This window comes from Lolium rigidum, chromosome 7 (genome assembly GCF_022539505.1).
Source record: "Lolium rigidum isolate FL_2022 chromosome 7, APGP_CSIRO_Lrig_0.1, whole genome shotgun sequence".
Taxonomy (NCBI): domain Eukaryota; kingdom Viridiplantae; phylum Streptophyta; class Magnoliopsida; order Poales; family Poaceae; genus Lolium; species Lolium rigidum.
This window is the reverse complement of record NC_061514.1, coordinates 307078506-307105810: the sequence shown is the minus strand read 5'-3', so window position 1 is coordinate 307105810 and position 27305 is coordinate 307078506. Positions and strand designations below refer to the sequence as shown.

Here is a 27305-nt window from a genome sequence, read left to right as displayed (position 1 = left end):
ATGCAGAAGGCGATGCACCGAAAGGCGGCGAAAAATCTCGACTTTGATGGTATGATTTCTTCTCATAAATCTAAATCATTTTTATCGTTTTCATCACCTGTTATTTCTTCTAAACTTAATGGTTTAGGAGTTAGTCTTGGTAGTTCTGAAAAAAAGATTTCTGTTTCAACTAGAGTCTTGAAGCATATGGAATTTGATCGTTTTACGGTTACTCCAAAAGTTTCGACTAGGTTGGACTCCACTTATTTAGATGAGGAGGAAGCGATTGCCACATCAGATGATCAGCTTCTTTCTCATCTAGTTGGTGAGGTGTCAGAGGTGGGATTGGATGAGGATGACATGTACTCTTTATATGAATTAAAGGCATCTCATCAAAAATCCAAATCTCCCTCTCATAAAAAACCTCGGAAACGGTCAAAAATTCCAAGATATCCAATTGTTTCCCAATGAATGGCATGTTTGCGAATAGCAGAGGTCTTGGTGACTTGGCTAAACACTTACATTTTTCCGATTGTATTAGGGATCATAGTTAGGATTTTTTGGCTATTTCTGAGACGGGGCGACGGGATTTCTTGCAAAGTCTTCTGAACCGTATTTCCGGTGGTATAGACTTTACTTGGTTATCCTGTCCTCCCCGTGGGCGTTCGGGTGGTATCTTACTCGGTGTCAAAACAGACTCTATGGAAGTGTTAGCACATTCGGTTGGGGAATATCATATCAAATTCTATATTCGTAATAGAGCTGACAATTTCATATGGAGTCTTGTAGCCGTGTATGGTGCTGCTCAGGAAGCTCATAAGGCCACCTTTCTTCGTGAGTTGGTGAATCTAGCAAAGGAAAATCCTCATCCAATTCTTATTGGGGGATTTTAATTTGCTGAGATTTCCATGCGAGAAGAGTAGTGGCAGTTTCGACAATCGTTGGCCTTTCCTGTTCAACGTGGTCATTGACAGCTTGGACTTGAGGGAGGTGTCAATGATTGGCAGACAATTTACTTGGGCTAGCAGTCTTCCAGAGCCAACATATGAAAAACTAGATCGCGTACTAATGGATACCGACTGGGAATTGAAATTTCCAATGGTGACAGTACGCACACTAGAACGTATTGTTGGGTTCTCGGATCATGCTCCCATCTTATTATCCACAGGTTTACCTAGGCCTCCGATTAAACGCCGTTTCAAATTTGAACTCAGTTGGTTGAATCGAGAAGGTTTTCAAACCATGGTTAAAAAGATATGGGAAAGGCCGGTTGTGGGTTTGTCTTCGATACAGAGGTGGAATAACAAAATGTGTGCGGTACGCAAACACCTTTGTGGATGGGCACGACATACAACTGGTATTCTTAAAAAAAAAGCAGCGACTATCATCTATTATAGATGACCTCGAAGCCAAAGCAGAAGTTAGACCGTTATCCGCACAAGAGATTGAACAAAAAAGCCAATCAAATGCGGAAATCACAAAACTTCTGCGGGAGGAGGAGCTGAAATGGTACCAACGGTCTAAGGCCCAATTTATTCTGGAAGGAGATTCGAATACAAGGTACTTTCATTGTGTTGCCAATGGCAGACACAAGAAGAAACTTATTCGTACTCTTGTTCAGGATGAGGGCACGATTGAGGGTCATGAGCAACTAAAGTCGTTTATTACAAGTTATTAAAAAGGGCTTTTTGGTGCTCCTGAGGAAAGCAAGTTTTCGCTAGATGAGACAAAACGGAGGATATACCCCAAGTCTCGCAAGCGGAGAATAACTTTCTCACTTCGCCTTACTCTGAGGAGGAAGTAAGAAAAGCGGTCTTCCTAATGGAGCATAATAAAGCCCCTGGTCCTGATGGTTTCCCAGCTGAATTTTATCAATCTTTCTGGGATGTCATCAAGGTTGACCTGCTAGCTCTTTTTACGGATTTGCATGCTGGCCAATTGGAGCTTTTTAGGCTCAACTTTGGTGAGATTATTTTATTGCCCAAGGTTAATGAAGAAGAAAGGATTCAACAATTTCGTCCTATTTGTCTTCTTAACGTGAGCTTTAAAATATTCACTAAGGTTACCATGATCCGATTAAATTTGGTGGCGGATCATGTGATTAGACCATCTCAAACTGCTTTCATGCAAGGACGGAATATTTTGGATGGGGTTGTAGTCCTCCATGAAACTGTTCATGAATTGCATAGAAAGAAGTTGAATGGTGTCATTTTAAAGATTGACTTTGAGAAGGCTTATGATAAGGTTAAGTGGTCTTTTTTGCAACAAACTCTCAGAATGAAAGGCTTCTCTGATGAGTGGCGTGCGTTAATCAATAGTTTTATCTCGGGTGGAAGTGTTGCCATTAAAGTCAATGATGATGTGGGCAAATACTTCCAGACTAAGAAAGGACTAAGACAGGGAGATCCATTATCGCCAGTACTATTTAATATAGTGGCTGATATGCTTGCTGTCTTGATTGAACGTGCTAAGTCTGAGGGCCAAATTGAATGGGTTATTCCTCATCTGGTTGATGGAGGGTTATCTATTCTTCAATATGCCGACGATACAATACTTTTTATGGATCATGACATAGACAAGGCTCGGAACCTAAAGTTAATTCTTTCTGCGTTTGAGCTTTTGTCGGGTCTGAAAATATATTTCCATAAAAGTGAATTGTTTTGTTTTGGCAAGGCACAAGATCATGTTGCAGAATATGCTGAACTTTTCGGCTGTGACCAAGGCCAATTTCCAATTAGGTACTTGGGAATTCCGATTCATTATCGGAGACTTACCAATGCTGAGTGGAAATTGGTTGAGGAACGGCTTCAGATTAGATTGAGTAGTTGGAAAGGTAAATTGCTATCCTTGGGAGGAAGATTAGTTCTCATAAATGCGGTACTGTGTAATATGGTACTCTATATGATATCTTTCTTCCAACTTCCTAGAGGAGTCTTAAAACGGTTGGATTATTTCCGATCAAGATTCTTCTGGCAAGGGGATTGCGAGAAGCGTAAATATCGGCTGGCTAAATGGAATGTGTTGTGTCGGCCCAAAAATCATGGAGGACTTGGCATTCAAGACCTCCAGGTCAAGAATAGGGCACTTCTCGGTAAATGGTTGTATAAGCTACTTACCGAAGAGGGCATGTGGCAAACACTCCTTAAGAGGAAGTATATTGGTTCAAAAGCTTTATCTCCGATTATTTGGAGACCAGGAGATTCACATTTTTGGGCTGGTCTTATGGAAACAAAGAAATTTTTTTTCCATGTGGTTCTTTCTCTATAAAGGATGGATCGGAAATTCGTTTCTGGGAGGAAAAGTGGTTGGGTAATACCACACTCCGGGAACAATATCCGGCATTGTACAATATTGTGCGCCAGAAAGGCGATACTATCGCTAAGGTGTTGGAAAATTTCCCACCAAATGTGAAGTTTAGAAGAAGTCTCATCGGTCCCAGACAAGCCTCTTGGCAGGATTTGTTACAGCGTCTTGAGTTAGTTCAATTGACTCAGGGACCGGATGTATTTCGATGGAATCTTACCATGAATGGTGCATTCTCAGTGGCTTCCATGTACAATGCTTTAATTCAACCTGAAATTCCGATCGATAATAATTCAAAAATTTGGAAGATGAAGATACCACTGAGAACAAAAATATTTGCCTGGTATCTTCGTCGGGGGGTAATTCTTACTAAAGATAATCTTGCAAAACGCAACTGGCATGGAAGTAAAAATTGTGTCTTCTGTCATCAGGGCGAGACTATTAAACACTTATTTTTCCAATGTAAGTTTGCTAGGTCTATATGGTCAGCCGTCCAAATTGGGTCTACCTTATACCCACCACATAGTGTTGTCAATTTATTTGGCAACTGGCTCAATGTGTGGATGTTAGGTTTAAACGTCTTATTAGGATGGGAGCGATTGCAATTATTTGGTCGCTGTGGCTATGTAGAAATGACAAGATTTTCAATAATATTTCTTCTTCTTTTTTGCAGGTCATCTACCGATGTACAGCTTTACTTCGTTCATGGATACCGTTGCAGCGTGTGGAGCATCGGGACCTCTTTACGGAGCTGTCTTCACGGTTGGAGGATACGGCGAGGGATATTTTCTCCCAACATGGGTGGCAGCGTGACCTTCGGCTAGACCCTCCTAGCTAGTATTTGCTACTGTTATTTGGACAATGTTTTTTTTATCTTTGAACCTTTTGTGGTTTTGTAACGAATTTGTGTGCGGCTGTGTGCATCTTAGTTATGCAGAGGCCGGGTCTATTGCGCAAGTAATAAAGTGCCCATTTTCGAAAAAAAAATAATGTTGTGAAGTGTATAAGTTGATTGTACTAGTCCTTTTCATAAATTTTGACCTTTGGTTGTGTTGCCTAGTGCATGAATCTTGACATGATCAGAGCTCAAGCCAATTTATCCTAAAATTATTGTTGCATCCCTCTTTATCCATGTATTGGCCGTTTTATTCATATGTGTGTTTATTCTTCATCCATTCACGTGTTGAACTTCACTATCCCGTCTCACGCGAGAGAGGGTGTTGTGAAATTTATAAGTGGATTGTAATAGCAATTCAGACTTTTACTATGCAAAAGTAAATCAGCCGAGGAGGAGAAACACCATGGCCAATGTAAAAGTTCGCCTTCCAATGAAACTTATAGCTTATTAAGAAACACTGGAGTGTCAAATACACTCCCGAAACTGATAAACTTTTACTTCGAAGTTGGCGTTGATACACTGTAAACCAAACCGACCTGCATCTGGCCTCCCGGGCATTCTTGATTACAAAAGCGGCACTATAGAAAATATTACATCCCTGAAAAAATAGAGTCTGCTGATTAACGACCGGCCGGCACTAGTGGAGAAAAGGCCTTTGGTCCCAAGCAAATGTCCCAGTGCTGAACCAAACCGGGTCCAATGGGGGCATTGGTCCCGGTTCGTTTCTGCCCAGGACGACCCCACCCACTGGCGTCTGTCCTGTAGTGGCCTTTGGACCCGGTTTGTATTACAAACCGGGACTAAAGGGTCCACCGCAGGGCGCCGCAGGCCGTGTCAGTCGTGGGGAACCCTTTAGTCCCGGTTTGTAATACAAACCGGGTCCAAAGGCCCCGCCTCTGGCTATATAAGCTTGCCCCTGCCCAAGTGTGAGCCACACTTGGCCATTTTTTCACTATCTTCACAAGAGGGGTGTATTGCTTTCCTCTCTTCTTCACATGCACAAGAGGTGTTTGATGAAATGCTTAAGAGGATTTGCCACTTGAGTTTACACAAATCAAGCCACACTTAACTTGCTTTTTTCTTCTTCATCGAGGTTAACAACTTTATCCTTTTCATCTGCAATTGATAAAATGCATGTGTATATATACATCGTGATGTTCCGTAATGGTTTTGATCAGCTTAATTATATCATGCGGATGAATCGGCAATGGATGTACATTGACCGACGGTTTGACGAGTTCACTCGCGGGCCCGGATAATTTTATGGCCGTGGCGGAGGCAAACAAACATGGTGGCTTCATGTATTGTCCATGTGTGGACCGCAAGAATACCGTAAATTACGCTCACTCGAGTCTCATTCACAGCCACCTTCGCGATCCGGTTTCATGCTCGAGCTACTATTGTTGGACCAAGCACGGAGAAAGAGGGGTTATGATGGAAGACAATGACGAAGAGGAAGAGGATGATGACGGTTATCCCAATTTCCCCGAATACGATGATACCGCAGAAGGCAATGAAGACAATGAAGTAGAAGATCAAGAGGCACCGAATGAGCCCGCCGATGATGATCTTGGCCGGGCCATTGCTGATGCAAGGAGAGAATGTGAAACTGAAAAGGAAAGGTTGGCCTTCGACAAGATGATAGAAGATCACAACAAATTGTTATACCCAACTTGCGAAGATGGCCATAAAAAGCTAGGCAAGACACCGGAATTGTTGCAATGGAAGGCGGAGAACGGTGTCACCGACTCAGGATTTGGAAAGTTGTCGACAATAATTAAGAGGAAGCTTCCAAGGGGTAACGAATTGCCCGCCGATACGTACGAAGCGAAGAAGATTGTCCGCCCTCTAGGATTAGATGTGCAAAAGATACATGCATGCATTAATGACCGCATCCTCTACCGCGATGAGTACGAGAATTTGGATGCATGTCCGGTGTGCACCGCATTGCGGTATAAGATCGGACGAGATGACCCCGGTGATGTTGAGGGCGAGCGCCCCAGAAGAGGGTTCCTCGCCAAGGTTATGTGGTATGCTCCTATAATACCACGGCTGAAACGCTTGTTCAGAAATAAAGAGCATGCTAGGTTGTTGCGATGGCACAAAGAAGACCGTAAGAAAGACGTGATGTTGAGGCACCTCGCTGATGGCTCCCAATGGAGAAAAATCGATAGAGAGTTCCCAAACTTTGCACAGGATGCAAGGAACTTACGGTTTGGTCTAAGTACGGATGGCATGAATCCTTTTGGAGAGCAGAGCTGCAGCCATAGCACCTGGCCTCGTGACTCTTTGTATATATAACATTCCTCCTTGGTTGTGCATGAAGCGGAAGTTCATTATGATGCCGAGTGCTCATACAAGGCCCGAAGCAACCCGGGAACGACATTGATGTGTACCTCGAAGCCATTAGTTGAAGAACTTCTACAGCTGTGGTCTCTAGCAGGTGTACGTGTGTGGGACGAGCACAAGCGGGAGGAATTGAACCTAAGAGCGCTGCTTTTCGTAACCATCAATGACCGGCCTGCTCTTGGTAACATTTCGGGACAGCCAAACAAGGGATACAATGCATGCACGCACTGTTTACATGAGTTCGAAGGTGATTATTTGGAAAAATGTAAGAAGGTCGTGTACCTGGGGCATCGTCGATTTCTTAGGCTTACCCATCCCGTAAGAAAGAAAGGCAAGCATTACAACGGTGAGGCTGATCACCGGAGGAAGCCTCTCCATCGTGATGATGTTGATATATTTGGTATGGTCAAGGATCTAGATGTAATATTTGGAAAGGGTCCTGGCGGACGGTCTGTTCCGAATGACGATGCCGGACACGCGCCCATGTGGAAGAAGAAATCTATATTTTGGGATCTACCCTATTGGGAAGTCTTAGAGGTCCGCTCTTCAATCGATGTGATGCACGTGACGAATAATCTTTGCGTGAACCTGCTAGGCTTTCTGGCGTGTACGGGAAGACAAAAGATACACCGAAGCACAGGAGGACCAAGCAACGTAGGAAAGACCCCAAAAAACTGCATGAGAGAGTTAAAGGACGTCATTACTCCAGCTACGCTCTTACAAAAGCAGAGAAGGAAATATTTTTTAAATGTCTGAGCAGTATCAAGGTCCCGTCTGGCTTCTCCTCCAATATAAAGGGAATAATAAATATGGAGAAGAAAACATTCCAGAACCTGAAGTCTCATGACTGTCACGTGATAATGACACAGATGCTTCCGATTGCATTGAGAGGGCTTCTACCGGAAAATGTTCGACTGCCCATTGTGAAGCTATGTGCATTCCTCAATGCAATTTCTCAGAAGGTAATAAATCCAGAAATTCTACCGAGGTTGCGGAATGATGTGGTCCAATGTCTCGTTAGTTTTGAGCTGGTGTTCCCACCATCCTTCTTCAATATTATGACACATCTCCTCGTTCACCCGGTCGATGAGATTTGCATTCTCGGTCCCGTGTTTCTACACAATATGTTCCCCTTCGAGAGGTTCATGGGAGTCTTAAAGAAATATGTTCATAACCGTGCTAGGCCGAAGGAAGCATCTCCAAGGGCTATGGAACGAGAGGAGGTCATTGAATTCTCGTGTTGACTTTATTCCCGACCTTAAGCCGATTGGTATTCCCGAATCGCGGCATGAAGGGAGACTAAGTGGAAAAGGCACGCTAGGAAGGAAATCAATGATATGTAGGGACGGGATTTCTTTGACTCAAGCACACTACACAGTTCTACAAAGTTCCACCTTGGTGGCTCCGTATATCGGTGACCACAAGAACTTTCTACGCTCCCAGAACCCGGGGCAGTCGAACGATTGGATTAGACGTGAACACATGTTGACTTTCGGCGGTTGGTTGCAAAAACATCTCCTGAATAACAAAGATATTGAAGATCAGTTGTACTTGCTGGCCCAGACACCATCTTCGACTGTAGTGACTTTCCAAGGGTACGAGATAAATGGGAATACATTTTACACGATCGCCCAAGATAAAAAGAGCACCAACCAAAACAAGTGGTGTCCGGTTTGATGCAATAATGAATGAAGGCCCAAATGACACATATTATGGTTACATAGAGGATATATGGGAACTTGACTATGGACCTTCTTTTAAGGTCCCTTTGTTTAGGTGCAAATGGGTCAACAAAACAGGAGGCGGGGTTCAGGTAGACAAGTTATATGGAATGACAACAGTGGATCTCAACAATCTTGGGTATAGAGACGAACCATTCGTCCTAGCCAAGGATGTGGCCCAGGTTTTCTATGTCAAGGATATGTCTACCAAACCAAGAAAAAGGAAACATAAGGAAACAAATACATCAAACGATGAGCCAAAGCGCCACATAGTTCTTTACGGAAAAAGAAACATCATGGGAGTGGAGGACAAGACAGACATGTCGGAAGATTATAATCAGTTTGATGAAATTCCACCCTTCGAGTGAACATTGATCCAAGCATCAAGTTAAATGATGAAGATGCTCCATGGTTACGGCCGAAGAAGATTAATTAAATGATGAAGATGCTCCATCATCAAGTTAATTGAAGAATGTTCATGGCACAAATGAGTATCTCAACATGGCAATCAATTTCCCATTTATTTTTGTGTAATCATGTAACCGTATGTAAGATATTAAAAGTGGAGATGCGCCACGGGAGATTTCCCAACCCTTTCCCCAACACCGTTAGATGAGATGTAGTCGTTCGGGGGCTTGCAGGGAAAAATTCCAAGGCGCGGTTTCGAAGATGCCGTAGGGCGTGTGCACCAACGACATCTTCGAGAAACCGCGCCACGGGAGATTTCCCAACCCTTTCCCCAACACTGTTAGATGATATGTAGTCGTTTAGGGGCTTGCAGGGAAAAATTCCGAGGAGCAGCTTCCGAAGATGTCGTAGGGCGTGTGCACCAATGACATCTTCGAGAAGCTGCGCCACGGGAGATTTCCCAACCCTTCCCTTCATCCATGGGAATGAAACTCTGCTTGGCTTGTTGATCTGCTTGGCAAGGCGTATCGATGCTCCTTTTATGGGCACGGCACCTCTTCTACTTTGTCTTGTTCCTTCGACGGGCGTCGTGCGCTACATGCTTTATCTCATCGAGCAGTGCGTCCACCCATGCGTTCTTATCCTGCCGACATCTTTAGTCCCGGTTGTACCCACCAGCCGGGACTAAAGGTTACCCACACGTCCTTATCCCACCGACAGTTTTGTTAGATGACACAAAAGGATCTTCTGTCCCGGTTGTACCCACCAGCCGGGACTAAAGGTTACCCACACGTCCTTATCCCACCGACGCGTTTTGGCGCCACCTGCGTTCCCGCCTATTTTTCTTCCCGCGCTTTCCACCGCTTCCCGCCTCCGTCCTCCCGCCATTTTTTCACTATATATATGTTGGCTTGGCCTCCATTTACATATCACATCTAGACTCATATCTCGCAAACCTCATCACCAGGTCACATGGCTTCCATCGTATCTCTAACCCTCCGGGAGGCGGAGGCGCTTTGCGCGTCGAACTACCCCTGCCCGCCGGGCTACCGCGTCCCTACCGGCTGGTTGCTCGAGCGTCGGAGGGGTACCGGTCCCTCCTGTCCCTCTAGGTGTGGCGCGCGAGATGGCCATCACGAACCACTACTACTTCGAGCTCACGCCGGAGCGGCGGAGGAATCCCCGGTGGCATCCCGACTACGGCCCGACTTGGGAAAGCTTCTTCATCAATCGGCGTGAGAGGGCGCTCGCCGAGCACGAGGAGGGCGGCCCGCCTCCTTCGAACTTCAACGAGGCCGGCCGTCGGGCTGTGGTGGCGCGACCGGACTCTCCGGGCGTCATGGCCCACCGTGGCCCCCGCCTGCGCTACCCTCGGTCCCGGCCCACGCGTGCTCTCCCGCCGAGGTTTGACTACCGCGACCCCGATGCCGGCGACGATGATGACGGCGACTACGACGACTACGGTGGCGAGTACTATAGGGCTAGGCACGAGTATGACCGAATGACTCGAACGGTCGAATCTGGCCATGTATCTTAATTAATTTTCAGTTGAGCTAGGCACGAGTACTATAGGGCTAGGCACGAGTACTATCCGGCCATGTATCTTAATTAATTTTCAGTTGAGTTCGTACTTTAATTCCACATGTAATCCGGCGGGAAACTTTTCTCATCATCGGCGTCTGCCACAACGACTTTATTGAAAATACAATTAAAATAGATAAACAACTAGTCTAGTCGATCTACTCGTCGTCGGAGGTTGTCTCGGTCCAAATGTCGTCCCACCGAGGGTCGTTGTCGGCCCAAGTTGTATTCGGGTTATCGAGCTCGAACACGGCGACGGCCCGACGGTGGCGCTCGTTGGACCTGCGTTGTGCCCGGAGGTCGGCGAAGAACGCGGCGGTGTTGTCGATGTCGTTGGGGAACTGCGCCCTCCACCGGCGCATCAACTCCTCGTCGTGCTCGGCGATTGCGATCCGGCGCTGCACCCGGCGGTGGCGGCGACGGTCCTCGTCGTCGACGAGGCACGGCGTCGGCGCGAGGAACTCCGCCTCCTCTAGCGATTCGACGTCTGGGAAGTTCATGTCGCACCGTGGCCGCCGAAATCGCCATGCGGCCGCATCGTAAGCGCGCGCCGCCAGCTCCGGGGTGTTGTACGTGCCGAGGGTGAGCCGGAAGCCACCGGCGCATCTCGGCGTAGAACCTACCGTTCGGACATGGCGGTGGCGGTGGCGACGGTGGCCTGTACATGGCGGTGGCGGTGGTGGGCAGTACACGGCGGTGGCCCGTACATGGCGGTGACGGTGGTGGCCAGGCGGTGGCGGTGGCGACGGTGGCCTGTACATGGCGGTGGCGGTGGTGGGCAGTACACGGCGGTGGCCCGTACATGGCGGTGACGGTGGTGGTCAGGCGGTGGCGGTGGCGACGGTGCCCAGTACACGGCGGTGGCGACGGTGGCCAGTACACGGCGGTGGCGACGGTGGCCAGTACAAGGTGGTGGCGACGGTGGCCTGTACATGGCGGTGGCGGTGGTGGGCAGTACACGGCGGTGGCCCGTACATGGCGGTGACGGTGGTGGCCAGGCGGTGGCGGTGGTGGGCAGTACACGGCGGTGGCCCGTACATGGCGGTGACGGTGGTGGCCAGGCGGTGGCGGTGGCGACGGTGGCCTGTACATGCATGGCGGTGGCGGCGGTGGACACGTGTGGCAGTGCGGTGGCTTTTTTTTCATTTGAAATAAGGCGGGAATGAAACTTTTTTAAAAAAGTGGCCTTTGGACCCGGTTTGTATTACAAACCGGGACTAAAGGCCTTTTTTGCTGAACGCAGCAAAAATGGCCTTTAGTCCCGGTTTCTATTACAAACCGGGACCAAAGGGGGGTCTTTGGTCCCGGTTTGTAAGACGAACCGGGACCAAAGGGGGGGGCACTATAACTGCAACTCCTTCGTCTCCGCGGAGATCAATCCCGCGGAGACGAACGAGCGCACGCCGCCAGGCTGCCCAAAACTCGCGCGCCGTCGCTGCCGCCGCCCCTGCCGCACGCAACCGCCGCCGCACGACGCCGCCGCCGCACGACGCCGCCTCCTCCTCAGCCGCGCGCACGCAACCGCCGCGCGCCGTCTCCGCCGCCTCCTCTCTCCGCCGGCAACCGCCGCCGTCTCCACCGCGCGCAACCGCCGCCGTCTCCGCCGCCTCCTCTCCGCCGGCAACCGCCGCCGTCGCCGCCTCCTCGTCGACCGCGCCTCCTCCTCCGCCGGCAAGAGGTGAGCCGGCCGGCCCCCTCTTTTTTTTATTGTTATTTATATTTGTAAAATTATTGTGTTGTTAGTATATTAATTGTTAGTATAGTACTTAATTAGAAAAAATGTTAGTATGTTAATTAGTATAGTTAGCTAGAAATAGTATAGTTGTTACTATTACTATAGTTAGAAAAATTAGTTATAAGTACTTGTTAGATAAAAAGTTATATGTTAGGAAAGTAGTGAAAATTATAGTTAGAAAAAAGTTATGAAAATAATATTTGTTAGAAATAAGATAGAAAATTATAGTTACAAAATTATAGTAGTGAAAATTATTAGTATAGTTAATCCGATATGTTAGAAAAAGTAGTGAAAATTATAGTTAGAAAATTGTTAGTATAGTTAATCCGATCGTGCGGGCGGCCTTGCCGGTGCCGAGTCGGTGGCGGTGCCCCTACAGGCGCCCGTGGCTGTGCCGAGCCCGTGGCGATGCCCCTACCGGCGCCCGTGCCGGTGCCGAGTCCGTGGCGGTGCCCCTACCGGCGCCCGTGGCTGTGCCGAGTCCGTGGCGCTGCCGCCGCGACATAGTGCCGACGCCCCTGCCGGCGCCCCCAAAATATATAGGGTATATATGTAGTGCCGGCGCCCCCCAAATGGTAGTGCCGGCGCCGACTAACATATAGTGAAGTTATTTTTTAATTTATGTTAACATTGGTACATATATATATGATTTGTTTTCGTAGCTACGATGCCGCGACAGCCGCCGCGCCGTGGTCTGACTCTTCTAGAGGAGATGGAGCAGATGGGGGAGGTCCGGGACTGGGCTCCGCCGGGGTGGCACCGGGAGGTCTTAGCTTCCGGGTCGCGCACCTTGGTGCGGAATCCGGGTCCCGTTGTCGACCCGGATATTCTTTGGTGGAGGTCTTATGGGCCACGGTCGTTTCCGAGGGAGCCGGCCCCGCCGGAGGAGGTAGCTCAGCGCATTGAAGCGGAGGACCAGCACGTTCGCCGTTACATGTACGCGTTAGACAACATGTATAGGACCGGATGGAGCGTTATGCGGGGATCTCATGTTAGCTATGCTCCCGTTGTTGTTCCGTGGCTTTGGGGGTACACCCAGCGCGTCTCAGGACCCGGTCGGCGCCCTCTAGGATCCGGTCTGCGCGGTTGAGTGGTTGTAGTAGTGATTGATATGTATTAGGGTTAAATAAACATGAACCCGATCTATGTATGCATGTAACTGCAGTATCTGCTTTCAGCACTATATTATCGATCCTTAGTTAAGAACTACATATGTAACTCCATTTTCAGTTTTCTGCATTATCCTTAATTTGATCATATGATGGTTCCTATGTATAGCTTGCGGGTCGTTGTAGAAAGCATGGACGGAGATGAAATTCAAGAAAATTTCATGGAGGAACTCATAGCAAACGGTACTCTGGATGATCGCGACGACGACGTTATTCCAGATGATGGCGGTGACGATGTCACCGCAACTTATTTGAATGACTCCGGTGAGGGAGCGGAGAATATTGAGGAAAAAGATCCTAGTGGCGCCGGTGAGGAACAAGATCATCATAATGGCTCCCGAACTGTAGTTATCACAGAGGTATATAAATTAATTAAGCCGCTGTTGATCGACTAGATGCATTAACTAATTAAATTGTATTGACTATGAATTATTTCTTTTTTAGCCCTCCGGATCGAGCACTTCTTCTGTAAAGTCGAGGAAGCGAGGCCCGGCTAAAAAGTTGGATGACGGTGTTAGGCACGACATCACCCACATCGAAAAGGATGGTAAACCGATTGCTCCAGAGAAAGGTGCAAAGGCATTTATAGCTCAATGCGGAGTGCTTGTTAGGGACCACGTCCCGATCACCGTTCGAGAATGGCACAAGCCGAAGGGACTAGTGCTTTGTCTGCGAGAGGAAGAAGCTCAAGGTCTTTATATCGATGATGTAGCCAAAAATAGCATTATGAACAAGCTCATGTCACATTTCAACATAGTACCCGAAGAGGGGGGTGACGCTGAAAAGGCCAAGATGGAGCAGGCCCTCCGCGAGTTTGGCAAGAAGAAGATGGCCGAACTATTCAAGCACCACAAGAAAAGATTGCGCCGCCTTATCAAGGTAAAGAAGACTCCGAACAGTGAGAAGGTAAAAAATCAACGGGACGAATTCGTGAAGTACGGCACGGAGTCGGAAGAATTTAAGAGAAGGTCGGAAATAAATAAGGCAAATGCTGCGTTGAAGCTATATCACCAAATTCCGGGTCCAGGTGGATACGGGGCTAACCGTCCTAAGTGGCGGGCAGGCTGAGGTGGAACCGACCGATAAAGGGATCAGATTAGGGACACACGGTTGGATCGAACGGTGCAAGGAGTGGTTCTACGGAATTGGGGGAACGTTGGATCCAGAAACAGGGAAGTGCATCTATAAGAAAGCTCATCTGAAGGTTCCCATTGATGCCTTGAAAAAAGCACATAGGGACGTGGAGGCGGGGTTGTTCCAGCCCGAAAGAGAGAACGATGAGCTGACACGCGCCCTTGGGAACAAAGAACACTCCGGACGAACACGAGGCACAGAAGGCTCCGTTCCGTGGAAGTATGGCTTTCTGCGGAAAGGAAGAGATTTCCTGATAAAAGCCATGAGAGGAGGAAGGCAAGGGAAACAGACCGCTCGGCTAACTTAGAGGAGGGTATGAGCACCATGAAAGCCCAATTAACGATGGTAACCCAAGTACTTACATCTCGGATGGCTCGGGGGCAGGCTGTAGATCCCGCATTGCTCAATGCCCTCGCCCCGCTGCAATCTCAACCACACCGGAAAAGCAGCGTGGCTTCCTCTCGGCGGGTGGATAATGATGATGATGACGACCAGGTGGTCGAGCCTCCTCGCTACCCCCACTGTGGATGATCTCACCGAGAGCCGTCCTTGTGAGCTGCATGTTAAAGTTTTCAACCTATCCTTCAAGGCGGCGGTCGGCATCCTCTTACCTACAAGGTCTTACCATTGCCGTCCGGTCCAAGACGACTTTGCTTGTTGTGATGGTGGATGAAGTGTTGAGAGATTATGAGGGGTTGGTGCTTGAGCACCCTGCAGGTGAAGATGGGGAAATCAAAGAACCGGGAGAAGCCCGTAGAACCACCGTGCAATGGCGGAAGGAGAACATTGTGTTTCCGGTGAGAAGCCAACAAGCGAGGCCACCTCCGCCTCCTCCGCCACCTGTGCGGTCTCCTCCGCGTGATGATTCTCCTCCGCGCGATGATGATTCCCCTATCCATGACCAGTCTCCTCCGCGTGAAAATACTCCGCCGCCTCCTCCTCCTCGTCGGGAGACTCCGCCGCCTCCACCTAAGCAAAAGAGGAAGCGGTCCGCGGCACCTCCTACAGCTCCGAAGAGATCATCAACTCCAATGAGGGCACGGACTCCGGAGTTGTTACCACATGAGCAGACCGAAGAGCAAAAGGCGTTTCTTGCGCCGAAGAAGATGTTTATTCCACCGCGGACGGTGAAGCACTTTGCCGAGACGAGAATGAAGAGACCTGAGCTGAGAGCTGATTATGACCGCTCTCTTGGACAGTCCTCTAGAGCGAGCAAAGAAGCAAAAAGTCGCCCAACTTGGACAGCGGGACATTCAGGCCGTACCCCACTTCATCGTGGAGCCCTATCATGATCCGGAGACGGCATCGATGATCGAACGGGCGGCTAGAGCTCGGGGAGCATCAGTTGAGTACGAAGATTACTATCCAACGGCTCAAGTGGTAAACAAGTATAGATACGGATCTGATCTCGTCAAACCTGGCGAGCTCGCGCGTCTAGGGACTCAGATGCGAAGGTTGCATGACTGGTACCTGAAAGCCTGTCGAAGAGGTGATGCCTACCTCACGGTGTATCTTAGAGATGAGCATTACTTCCGGGGGAAAGACAAGATAAACCTTGAGTTAGAAGAACTATTTCAGTTATTCAATCAAGACGCCCTCGACAAAGCTGTCATCAGTTGCTACTGCCTGTAAGTGATTTATTTGTGTAATTAAGTTTGTAGCTCATTCATTTGCACTAACAATTATCCTCATTATATTCTTTGTGTACGCTATACATTTAATTATGCAGAATGAAGAAGCTGGAATACAAAAGAGGCAAGCTCCTACCGCTGGGGTTCATAGACCCAAACACAGTTCATGAAGTTACGGTTCGAGACTTCGCCAAGGACACAGAGGACAACATCGTAATGTTTTTAGAGAAGCAAGCAGACAAAGAGGATATATTCTTTCCCTACAACTTCAAGTGAGTGTTATATATAACATACATTATGCTTGTGCACCTTCCACTTTATTCTCGTAATCATTGAGCTATGCTTGTGCGGTTTCCACTTTATTCTCCTAATCATTGATCTTCACCTTGGAGTCGTAAAAGTCATGGACTCGAAACGTAAAGAATATGCGGAATGGGCGGACATGGCTGCCATCCTCCAGAGGTAGTTTCAATCAATTTCGTATTGGCATCTTCATCTGCTCTAATTCGAAGATATCATCAACTAATCAATTACTCATTTACTCATTATTTTTTGCCGGGCAGGGCTTGGAAACGGTTCATCAATACTGTTCCGGATAAATGGAAACCGGAGCTTACATTTGAAGATTACCCTGTAAGTAGTACTATATATATAGCTATGTCCAGTGAAACTTTATATATGATATTTACTTTCAATACGATGCTTGATTATTAGTTTGATCGAACTATTTTTTCGTAAAGTGTATGAGGCAGGAACAAGGGAATAACTTATGTGGATACTACGTCTGCACCTTCATGTGTGACATGGCCTGTCCCAAGGGTGGGGATGCCCGTATACACCACACTCGTGTACGATAACAAAATTTCACAATTAATCTTAATTAGTACCATCTATTGTATTGAGTTCCATTCATATATTGATCTCCTTTTTAAATATAGATGACACGCCTGCGGGACACTCTCATAACAGCGGATCAAATAAAAGCAATTCAAGAGGAAATCGCGGGATTCTTTATTACCGAGGTCCTTACCCCAGGTGGAGAGCACTATCGGAAGATCGTAACGGCGGAGGATATTCGTCGAGGAGATGTTGTATTGTAAATATGCATGCATTACGTGTACTGTGTTGACTATGTCGTGTACTGTTAACGATGTCTATATATATTCATGACGATTTTTTGTGGTTTCTTGAATGATATATATGCATTGCTGAAACTCTGCCGCGGCAGAGAAACGCTGGTACAGCCTAAATCTGTGCCGCGGCAGCAGAGAAACCTAGGCCCGGTTCGTACCACGAACCGGGACCAAAGGCCTTCCACCGCGAGCTCCCTGGCCGCACCACGTGTCGAGGCCTTTAGACCCGGTTAATCTTTGAACCGGGACTAAAGGGTACCCCCTTTAGTCCCGCCTAATTGGTCCCGGTTCGGCAACCGGGACCGAAGGCCCAAATGGACCGGGCCTATTGCCCCTTTTTCTACTAGTGCGGCCATTTCTTAGCATAGGTATACGTCCAAACACAGGATCGGAGGGCATTGCAGGCGAGCCGGTAGAGGAATCACCACTTGGATCTTTCTTGTCACAGTTGAACATACACTTCTATTCATTTTTTTCCGTGTGGGGGAAACAAACACTTTCTATTCTGTTGGATCGAACCCAACAAAAAAATGATTAGGAAGCTGCGATGTTAATTAACAGTCTTGATCAATGGCTGGGGCGCCTGGATCCCTGTACAAATAAGCAAAGCAGAAGCAGCTTCAGCACTTCACCATCGAGGCCGGCCACAAATAGTTGCTGATACAGATGGAGGAGCCCAGCGGTGGCGCCGGCGAGAGCAGGTGGTCGAAGCTGGCAACGACGCTTCCCGTCAGCAACGTCCAGGCTCTGGCTGCGTCCGCCGCCGACGAGCTGACGCCAGACACCATCCAACGGTACATCCAGCCGGACATAGACGCACACGCCGTTTTCGCCGGGCATTCCGACGACGTTCCGTTGATCGACCTCGGCGTGGTGCGGATGACAAGAACAACTGTAACATTAACTGGCCTAGGGTGCGCCAGTTCAATGATGCTATTGCTTCGATGTCCTTACGGGAGATTAATAGGACTGGCTCCAGGTTTACCTGGACCAACAAGCAGCTCTCTCCAATTCGCTCCATCCTAGATAGGGTGTTTGTTTCACCCTCATGGGAGCAGAACTTCCCGCTTTGCTCTCTTTCTGCGGTCACAAGGGTGGGTTCGGATCACAACCCTCTCCTCCTTGATGATGGTGAGCAACGGAGGCCTGCGAGGTTTATCTTTCAGACTTGGTGGCTTAGGGTGGCCGGGTTTAAGCAAATGGTCAAGGACAAGCTTGACCACTGCATTCATGCGATGGGGCCGCATCGCAGCAGCGTCGACCTCTGGCAATGTATTGCTAGATGCCTTAGGCAGCACCTTCGAGGCTGGGGTGCTAATCTTGGCAAGCTGCGTCGCCAGGCGAGGGTTGACCTCATCTGCCAAATCCAGGAGCTGGACAGGACAGCGGATTCGGCGGGGCTTGACGAGGAGGGGTGGGCCCTTCGCTATTTCCTCGAGGACCAGGTGGTCCATTTAGACGGGCTGGAAGAGGAGTATTGGAGGCAGCGGAGTAGACCCCAATGGACCCTCAAAGGGGATTCCTGCACAGCCTACTTTCACGCCTTCGCCAATGGAAGGCGAAGGAAATGCATGATCCCCAGACTTATCACCGATGAGGGTGAGCTCACCGCCCAAGAAGACATGATGGGTCATGTCTACCAATTCTACCATGGTCTGCTGGGCACAGAGGGGGAGGAGAGGGCCTTCTCCCTCGCTCACAATCTTTGGCCTGATGACAAAAGGGTCGAGGAGGATGAGAATAGGGCTCTCGAACTTACCTTCACTGGGGACGAGCTGGATGGGGTCCTTGCTGGCATGAAGCAGGACTCGGCACCAGGCCCTGATGGCTTCCCTGTCCTCTTCTTTAAGATGTTCTAGGGAACTCTTAAGGCTCCTATCCTTCACTTGCTCAATGATTTTGTCCTAGGGAGGATCGACGTTGCCCGCCTTAACTGTGGGGTGATCTCCCTTATTCCTAAATCCCAAGGCGTCGACAACATCAAGCAGTTTAGGCCTATTGCGCTTATCAATGTTGTTTTTAAGTTCATTGCTAAAGCCTACGCCACTCGTCTAGCTCCGGTTGCGCTTAGAACTATTGATCGTAGCCAAACTGCGTTCATCAAGGGTAGAATCCTGCACGAGGGTGTGCTGGCTCTACATGAGATTGCTCATGAATTGAGAGTCAAAAATCTGCGAGGACTCATCCTTAAGCTTGATTTTGAGAAGGCCTTTGACCGTGTGAGTTGGGGCTTCCTGAGGGAGGTCCTTCTCCGCAAGGGTTTCTCTCCCATGATTGTACACCGTCTTCTGCAGTTGGTCTCGGGCAGCCAGACTGCAGTAACTGTCAACGGTGTCATTGGTGGATACTTCCGAAATGCTCGGGGAGTGCGACAAGGGGATCCTCTCTCCCCGATTCTTTTTGACTTTATGGTGGACTCTTTAGCGGCCATTATTGCTAGGGCCTGCGAGTCGGGGCACCTCCAGGGGGTCGTGCCACACCTCATTCCAGGTGGTGTTACCCACCTCCAATACGCAGACGACACCCTGATCCTCCTTGACCCCTCGGACGTCGGCGTGGCAAACCTTAAGATGCTGCTCCTTTGTTTCGAGAACATGTCAGGGCTCAAGATCAACTTTGCGAAGAGCGAAGTGGTTGTGACTGGGGTCACCGACTGGGAACGGCCGAGGGTAGCCGATGCCCTTAACTGCAAGCTAGGGAGCTTGCCGTTTACGTATCTTGGCCTCCCTGTTAGCGATCGACCCCTCTCTGTGGCGGACTGGAACTTCCTCACTGAGAAGGTGGGCCACAGGGTAGAACCTTGGCAAGGATTGTTCCTCGCCTCCGCTGGGAGGCTAGAACTTACCAATTCTTGCCTCTCTAGCCTGCCGTTGTTCGCAATGGGGCTCTACCTCTTGCACGATGCGACTCATGGGGTCATGAATCGGCATCGTTCCCGCTTCTTTTGGGAGGGAGTGGGCACCAAGCGCAAATACCACATGGTTGACTGGGCTACGGTGTGCAAGCCTAAGGCGTTTGGAGGATTGGGTATCCTGAACACGAAGTCCATGAATATAGCTCTCATGCTAAAATGGATTTGGAAGATCTATCAAAACAGCGAGGGGCTGTGGGCTGATCTGCTGAGAGCCAAATACCTGGGGGACAACGACCTGTTCTTCCCAGCGGTGCCCACCAAGGGCTCCCAGTTCTGGAATGCCATCCAGAAGATTAAATGGTACTTCAAGATGGGGGCTAGGCACAAGGTGCGCAATGGGAGGCGGACCTATTTCTGGCTAGACTGGTGGACGGGTTCGGGGCCCTTGCGTCTGTCCTTCCCGCGGCTCTTCGCTTGCTGTGACAACCACTTCGCTACGGTGGAAGGCGTCCGCAACAACGATGGCTGGCGGATCAGAATCAGACGCTCCTTCGGTCTCGCTGAGACGGTGGAATGGGAGAACCTTTGCAGGATTTTTGATCTTAACCCTGTTTTGGAGGGGGAGGATGAAGTCCGCTGGGCATTGGAGGCTTCCGGGGAGTACTCCACCAACTCAATGTACTACAAGCTGTCCCAGGGTGGGGCAGTTGCCCACTTCAAAGAGGTTTGGCGCACTAGGGTGCCGCCTAAGATCCGTGTCTTCCTTTGGCAACTCATCAAGGGTCGGCTCCCGGCAGGGGACCAGCTGGTGAAGCGAAGGGGCCCCTCCGACGGCAGCTGTGCTTTCTGTGGGGAATGGGAAACTTGCGACCACATCTTCTTCAAGTGCCATATCGCTAAATTCATGTGGGCAGGAATTAGGGAACTCCTGCACTGCTCCTGGAACCCGGCAGGGGCCGCGGATTTCATTGCCATTGTTAACGGCCTTTCGGGTCGTCTCCGTAGGTTAGTGTGGTATACCTTCGCGGCTCAGTGCTGGGCCCTTTGGAACATCCGCAACAAGCTAGCTATAGAGGGATCCCTGATCAACAATCCGGCTGACGCCATCTTCAAAATGTCTATTCACATGCAGAGCTGGAGGGTTCTGGTCAGACCGAGGGACTTACCGCTGCTAGACGCGGCGCTGGACGAGGTTAGGAGACTTCATCGGCGGCTTCGAGACGACGATGGTGGATGATGCGGACGGACGGGGGGGGGGGGGGAGGCCGCCACCTTCTGCTTTTCTTGTAGTTGCTTCATGCTCTCTCTCCATGATAGACTGACTGGTATCTGTGGTTTGTAATAACTAAGGCATCAGACTATTCGCTTGGGTGTGTGTGTTGTATCGCTACTTTGTCTTGTGAGCTTTATATATAAAGCTGGGCCAAGGGCCTTCCTTTAAAAAATCGACCTCGGCAAGCTCCTGAGGCCCGAATCCGTAGAAACGGAGGCCGCGAAGCTCAAGTTTGCCTGCGAGGAGTGGGGATTCTTTCAGGTAGTATCACAGAACATGGACTGGCCAGGTGTTTTCATCTTGTTTTCTGTTGCCATGATACTTTAATCTTGTTATATTCAGTGTCTCCGTAATTTGGAGTTAAACATGATTTATTTTCATGTTTTTCTTTTATCAAGAACACGGTTTAGTTACGAAAGCATCAAAAATATCGGGGTCAACTCTATTTTTCGAAATGGAGGCTTATCTGGTTCAACTCTCAGAATATCAACATGCAGTATATTTTCACTTTGAAGTTTTTTTTTCTTTCAAAGCATGTGATTATCTGTCCAACTTGTGATTGGCAGCTGGTAAATCATGGAGTGCCAGATGAGGTCATCGCGGGTGTAAAGCGTGACATAGAAAATTTCTTTCAGCTCCCCCTCAACGTGAAGAATGCTTACGCACAGCGCCCAGGAGATCTTCAAGGTTACGGCCAAGCCTTTGTTCAATCCAATGATCAAAAGCTTGACTGGTCTGACATGTTCGCGCTCTACACCCAGCCGCCTCAGGCCCGTGACATGAGTTACTGGCCAAGTCAACCTCATACATTCAGGTTATAGACTGTGTTTTTTTTTCTGAACAGTGCACATTATTTTTGGTAGAGTAAAACTGCACTTGAATCTACGGTTTCCAGTAATACTGCCTAGACAGAAGTTCCTCAAAAAAGGGCAGCTAGCTGTTTAAGTCGACCAAGAATTAACTACGGAGTAATTCTCCAAGAACTGAGAATTTTCCTCTTAGAGATCAAGAAGTATATATGTTCATTGTGATGTTATAATTTGTCCATCTACATCCTATATGGTGAACAACATGTACGAGAAACTCTATAAACATTTGCTTATACATGTTGTTGGCAATATTGCAATAATTTCTTCATGAGGCACAAAATTATTTGTAGAATGTGTTCTCTTATATAAACAGAAAAAAGAACACCAAAAGGAAATCATTGTCGGATCGATGTTTCTAGGCACTAACTAATTTTTAGGCTATCGAGATTATCACAACCACAATTATTATGTCATAAACAGAAGTGCTTCTCCACGAGCGGAGCTGCATAGGTTGTACCTGATCCACCTGCATGAGGGTTAAAGAAAAAATTAGCAATACTTATGACAAATAAACTACATTTTTTCATCACAACATATAAATGATTCATTGACTTCATTATATGCAAATCAATTATTGATGTTCCATTTTGTTTACATCAACTGCTTTTGGAGATCAAATTTATATACCCAGATTTTTTTTCCAATCCTACAAAACAAAAAGGAAGTGAATATTGATTTTTCATGATAATATCTACACAATAACAAATTAGCAATTGATTGATTTTTAAGATTGATGGTTTATGTTTAACTACATCTAACATTAATGCAAATATTATTACTTCTATGATCTCAGAAAATACATTGAAGAATACTCTTCGGAGCTGATGAAAATCGCTGATTCTGTTGCTACCTTCATTGCAAAAACACTAGACGCTAATGATAAATTGGTGGCAGACAAAAATGTGGTGCAGATTTTTAGGATGAACTACTACCCTCAATGCTCGTCAGCACCCGACAAGGTTTTAGGTTTCTCACCACATTCTGATGGATCTTTTCTAACTATCCTACTAGAAGTAAATTCAGTTCAAGGCCTACAAATTAGAAGACATGGTGCATGGATCCCAGTCAAACCACGTACTGATGCATATATTATTGGTTAATGTGGGTGACCTTCTTGAGGTATGATCTTCTTAAGTTTATCGTACCAATGTCTAAAACTAAATTTATGTGAACTAGGGTAACATATATTCATAATCTTCATCTGCAAAACTATACACCATGCACCGGCAATGTCCATATCTGTGACTTGTTGGTGTGCTTTCAAGTTTTTTTCTACTCGAGTTGGTAAAGTATGTTGTTTGATGTTTCATCACTTGACATGTTAGCAAATTTAACGCTTCATATGCAAGGATATAATGATGATTATTGGTCAGCAAGTTCCCAATCTATTGTTGGAACTCTCGGAGTAGTTAGGCATCTTTTGTTTCGTACTAAGAACCATTATTGGAAAAGATCATTCTTGGTAACAACAAAGACACATAGTTCCTCTTTAGGCGAAGTAGGTTGTTCTTGTTGTCCTCATTCTCCAATTCTGGCTAGCATCACGTGGTAGTAAATTGAATATACTTCACTTTTTGGCTATTATTATTTTCTTCCATTTTTTCAAGGAATCCCGACCAAACAAAATAGAACAAAGTAAAGGTTTTATAGCCACAGGAACATTCTAGAATTCTTACCAATGACAAAAAAAATGTGCATTCCCCCAAAGTCTTTCCACCTAAGCAATTTGATGTTTCTCTAATTTCAATAGTTGAACGCTATAGAGGGAAGTTTATCAGAAAAACAATCCCATATAAATTATGTACACATTTAATTATTTCCATGTCTACATCAATGAGGAATTACATATTTGAATAATTTCATTATTTATTATTTGTAGATAATGTAAAACGGGAAGTACAAGAGCATTGAGCACAGAGTTACTGTAAATGCCCATAAGGAACGGCTATCCATATCAGCATTTCACGTCCCAAAGTTAGATGGAATAGTTTCACCAATTTTGGGCATTATGGAAGAGAAGGTATTATACAAGACAACAAATGTAGAAGAGTATTCAAGACTTTATATGTCAAACAAACTTGATGGCAAGAGGGCCCTCGATCATGCAAAATTATCCATAATATAATGATTGTCTTCTCTACTTTGTTGTACCAGCTGAACATTCGGAAAATAAAATTTGATGTATGACCTATTATTGGTTTTTCTATTCAGCGTTCACCTGATAATTAATTATTTCTATGTCTCTGCTACGAACCATCCGATCTAGATGTACATGAGATTTGTGCAACTAACAAGAGAATACGTAAATATTGATTGGATGGTTGTTACTGTCGATTGAGAAATAATGCTTGTTACTTCATCCGAATCTCTACATCCTTTTTGTGATGTTACACACATATTTTAAAATTCTTTTCTCAGTGCGACATGTTTGATGGTTTTTATTTGGGTCCGTTTAGACCTGAGATTTTTAAAAGCACGAGCTATACTTTTTTAGTAAACTGAAATTGCACTAAAAAAACTAACTTGCACATAGGAACATCCATGTCAACTTAGAATTAGCAAAAACATTTTTTTTTGCAAGATGCGCTGCTGATTTTCCTCCATGCAAGTGTTGATTGCTAATTGCTCGAGTAATGTAGTATTCCTCAAGCCGCACACATTGTTCTTCAAGTATAGCTGAAGATCTGCACATTTCACTGAAAGAAAGTCCGTATACATTCAGTGTACTTGTATTTTCAAAACACTGTAAACCAGAACGACCTGTGCGGACGTGCGGTGCGTTGTGGTGCTTGTATTTGAAACACTTCAAACCGGAACGACCTGCGGTGCGTTTGGGGTGTTCTTGGCTCCAAAGTTTGTCAGTACGAAACTATTCCGCATCAGCCGCCGGCCATTTCATAGCGTAGGTTCAGCCAAAGGATCACATGACCTTCCGGCGAGCACTGTTCGGTTGGACCGAATCCAATAAGAAAAAGATCAGCAAGTTGCAGCATTAACGTTCTTATATGATAGTGCCTGATCAATGGCTGAATCACTCAACTTCACTAGCTACTGTGATGGAGGTGGCAGTGGTGGCAGCGTCAGCGAGAGCAACTGGTTGAAGGTGGAAACGACGATTTCCGTCAGGAACGTTCAGGTTTTGGAGTCAAGCGCAAGCCGTCCTGGGCTCCTCGCCGAGCACTCCGATGATTTCCGGTGATCAATCTCGGCAACATCTTGAACCCTGAGACCGGGGAAGCAGAGGTAACAAAGTTCAGGTTTAACTGCAAGGAGTGGGGATTCTTTGAGGTAATGTTACTGAACATGAACTGGCCACATGCTTTAATCTTAATTGTTCTCTTTTGGGACAGTGCTTTAATTGTTCAATGTCGTGTACGAAGTTAAGGATGACTTGACGTCTTCTTTCTGAACTAGATATTTGCTAAAGGATATGTATTATATAATTACCAGAGTTGGTAAAAGTGATAATGCAAGGTTTGACTATTTATCCAACTTCTGATTAGCAACTGGTAAATCATGGAGTGCCAGATGAGGTCATCACATGTATAAAACGTGACGCTGAGAAGTTCATTCAGCTCCCCCTCGCCGTGGAGAATGTTTACGCACAGCGTTAAGAAGATCTTCAAGGTCATGGCCAAGTGTTTGTTGAATCCAATGATCAAAATATTGTCTCATTCCTAACATGGTAACCACCACAGAACCAAAATCTAGATTATTAACAGTTAAATATTCTGCAAAAAGCCTACAGTCAGATTCAACTTGGTCAAGATGCCGGTGTTTCCAAAGTACGAGGAGATGATATACCCTCTCATGACATCATGAAGCTTATTTGTTCATGGGCATTCAACATTACGAGACCAAAAGTTGAGTAAAAAAACAGTGTTAAACAGAAACTCAATTCCACGAAACAATCACTCACTCGAAATACAGTTATAATTTCTTTAATACAGCACACATACGAGAGGACTGCAGAGAGTTTTGCCCCCAGATTAGAGAATGCAAGGTTTGTGAGCAGAGACCAGAGAGGGGTGCCAAAGGAAATGTCTACATCATCAGTGGATCGGTACACATAACTACTAAAATGAATTGCACATGGCTCAGCTCCATTTATTCTTTACTTTGGCGGAGGTGTTCCAATATAAGCCACACTATGGTCGTGAGCTCACCACCGCTGCTAAGCTTCCTGGCATGTGACTCCCTGCTGCACCGGTTGGCTGCATACTCTAGGAAATCGGTCCACAGGCGTAGCAGCAGACTCACCTCATCAACATTAGCATCAATTACTATTTCAGTAATCATACTCATGAAACCATGATTGCAAAGGATCTGCAATCATTGGAGATTCCTGGGGGATTTTCTGTGAATGCTCCTGCTGTAGCTAATGGTATGGGTCAGCCTTCACCATTTTTTACATCCGGTTATGCTGTTTGTCATGAATCTTCTATGTCAGATTCCGAGTATTTTCATGTCTCTAATGATGCAAACATTTGTGATATAGGGTTGCCTAAGAACAGCAAAGAGGGTAGGGTGGATTTTGCGATGACGAATGTAACAAGCAAGCAAGGGGTAGGTCTGCATGGATCGATGGGGATTGCCTCATCTACGAAGCCTAATGGTGAGTCATTTTTAGCTACATCTTCTTCATGCTCGCTGTCTTTAATTCCAAATGACAATGTGACACACTATCCTTCTACAGAGGAGGTTATTGCGTTTGGGGGTATTCCAAAGCCTTCTGCTGGGTTGAGGTGAAGTACTAGGTTGGGTGGCCAATCTAATGCGGATATGCCTCTAATGGAGAAGGCTATGAAGAATGCGGAGCTACAGGATGATTATCTTGCTACAAGTAAGTTTACAACCCCCAAATACTCCATTGCTAATATTCCGGATGTAGATATAGTTAAGAGAGCTGATAGGTTAGGCGTGTCATTAGGAGATTCTCAAGCAGAGATTAATCAGTCCATTAGAGGGATTAAAATGGTGGAAGAGGAGCGAATTTTAACTATTTTGAAGAAAAATGAGAATAATATTGAGAATAGAGAGGAAGGGTTGGAGACTCTTGTATTGTCAAAAGTATCAAACTTGTGTGAGGATTTATGTGAGGATGATGACATTCCATTGGATTTGGATGATCAATTGGAACATCTCAAATCAGTGGTCAAGGTAAAGAAAAATAGACAGAGGAAAGTTTATGATACTAGTAATATTCGTAGAAGTACTAGGAAAAGAGTTAAAAAACAATTTTCATGATGCAGAATATAAAGGGAATTA

At 46.7% G+C, this 27305-nt stretch overlaps 1 pseudogene; it reads left to right on the top strand.

The window, feature by feature from the left end:
- On the top strand, positions 1 to 24162 carry LOC124673129 (annotated as a pseudogene).
- The last annotated feature ends 3143 nt before the right edge of the window (positions 24163 to 27305 follow it).